This window comes from Theobroma umbraticum, unplaced genomic scaffold, assembly GCF_002168275.2.
Source record: "Theobroma umbraticum cultivar Fairchild unplaced genomic scaffold, ASM216827v3 scaffold_56.0, whole genome shotgun sequence".
Taxonomy (NCBI): domain Eukaryota; kingdom Viridiplantae; phylum Streptophyta; class Magnoliopsida; order Malvales; family Malvaceae; genus Theobroma; species Theobroma umbraticum.
In genome coordinates, this window is record NW_018397256.1 from 3,668,979 (window position 1) to 3,671,832 (window position 2,854).

Genomic DNA, 2,854 nt, shown 5'->3' on the forward strand with positions numbered 1-2,854 from the left:
TAATTTAAATAAATTTAATATTATATTTTACCAATTTGTTAATTTTGATCTCTAACTTTAATACAATTAAATTTAACTATTAAATATGTCGATATATCACTTCTACTTAATTGATACCACACTTCTGTTGGTATGGGATTAATTATGTGCTAATATGGCACAAATGGTGATGTGGTAGAAAGTTAACATGGTAAAAACTTGAAAATGTGAAATGAACAATCAACCGTTGTAATTATTTGAATTGACGATTCCTTATTTGAAATACAAGTGTAACATCGTGAAGATAGCATCCTGCAATGACTGGGCTAAAACCTGATCCCAACAACGAAAAAGACACAAAATTTTTAATTAAATACTACTATACTTAATAATAATTAATTCAATAAGGAAAGAAAGTAGGTAAAACTAACCGAAGAAGAAGCAACACTCTGCCTTAGAACTGCCCACATTGTTTGTTCTTTGATTGCAATGCCTAAACAAACAATAGCACAGACATCAGTGCCTTCGAATCGAAAGCTTGGTTGCGATAGAGCAGAAGAAGAAAAGGTAGTAGAAGATTAGAACATAAACTTGATTTAAGATTGCCAATGAATCAGCTTCTTTGCCAAAGAAAAAGAAAGAAAGGAAAAGGATTATTGGGTTTGGTTGAGTTGTCCCAAGAGGAACAAAGAAACTCAATTAAGTATAGACTAGAGAGAGAGAACTAGCCACCCGGTTTCCTGGTATGGTTTATGGCAACTTTTCTCTAGGATTAATCAAGCGGGATTCTTTTTCCTTTTGAACTTAAGATGATGGCACTGTGATTCAGTGATAAACAGTGTTTTTTTTGTTTACACTGAATAATAATTAACATTTATTAGATTCGGTTAGCATAACCACATTATATCAACATATAGTCAACATCACGTCAATTTAATCAAAATACCATATCAACATACTTTTTTTGAGTAAAATATCTTCACCACTTTAAGTTTTGATTATAATTTCACGTGAATTCATTAGTATTGAAAATAGACCATCCATCTCAAAAAGTTTTTGTCACTAAATACATAAGTTTAACTGTTAGTTAATTGTTGATGTTTCCATTTGTTTGATAATATGATAATTTTTTCAAACAAATTTACCTTTCATTAAATTTAAAAATTACAATTATATAAACTATAATTTTTATTTAAAAAAAAATTTGTCTATTGGTCGGTCATCTCCTGGCTGGACCTAGTTGGGGAACGCCAAATCCAACTGGTGCTCCCTTGAGGAGCCAAGCAATGCTCTCTTGAGGAGCACCGGTCTAGTGTTCCCCAAGGGGTACTCTCTTGGGGGCTGATCTGGTGCTCTCTTGGGGAGCCTAAATTGATGCTCGTTCTAGCATTCCATTGCCAAATTCAGCACCAATCGATTTGAAAAAAATTGAAAAAAAAGATATTTTAAATGTTTTACATTTAAGTATTAATACTATTTATCCATTTAGAGCAAAATATCTATTTTAAAAACTAATGAACCTATATTAAATTATTGTCAAACTTTGAATGGTCAAGGTATTTGACCCTTGTTTTTTTTTGAAAGGTAAAATTTGAGATTTCATTAACCGAAGGTTACAATGCTGCATCAAGTCAACACCAAGATAGTTAAGGGATTTTAGCAATTGAATCAATGGCGGCTTAATAACCTTAAAAGGCCTAAAGCAAAGTATTCAAATGAGGCATTCTTATTGAAATTAAGGAAATTTTTTTTAAAGCTTTGACTAACCAAATTCGTATTTTCGAGTTGACATATTCAAATATTTATTATGAAGTACAAAAAATATTTAACTATTATAATTATTTTATATTTTTTAAATAGTTATTATAAAATCAACAATCAAAATTCTAATTCAAATAAATTAACGATTATATAAAATAAAGATAATATAATAATATAATATAAACTTTAAATTAAAGTAAAAAAATCTGAAAAGATTAGAATAATAGTACCTAATTATTGAATATTTATTGTAAATCGTAAATGAGGCTTGTAGTTTTACGAAGAAAATAACATAATAGACTTGATGTATATTATTTGGAGGAAATATGAAATTAAAGAAAGAAAGAGCAAATGATGGAAGAAAAATTCTAGAGTGGATATTATAAATTGAAAAAAAAAGATAGTTGGGAACAATAAAAGATTAAGATTTATTAGATACCTAATTAAAGAAGTGAGAAAATATATCATTTATTAATAACTTTTGATTTTTTACATATTTTTAATAAAAAATGAGATAATTAGTTCAGAATTAATAAATGTGGAAGTGACAGAAAATAAATATTTATGAAGCATGAAAGAATAGGTAAATATATTATTATTATTATTATAAAAATACGAAACTTTTTTAAATTTTAAGCTTAAAGCCCTTGCTTGGGTGGGTTTAGCCAAGGGTTAACCCTGAACAGAACTCACCTTGCCGGACAAAAATGAGAGCCAAGAAGAACCATTGTGCAAAAGCACCAATCCAAAACATCCAACAATCAAAACCCAAGTCAAACAACAATCACACAAAAACTTAACAATCACCAATGTTAACAGTTAATTTTTTTTTTATAATTAGGGGAGGGGTATTTGATCCCTGCTTTTTAGGTAGGGGATAATGCATCAACCAATGAGCCAAATGCTCATGTATATGTTAACAGTTAATTTAACTATGTTAGAGTTAGGAATTAAAATTAACAAATTGATAAAAGTAAAAAGATTCAATTTGTACAAATTATTATATAGAGACTAAATCTAAATTTTTTATAGAGCTTATGGACTAATTGCATAATTTAACCATCTACTTATTACATATATATAAATTGCATATATGGAAAAATTCATATAAATT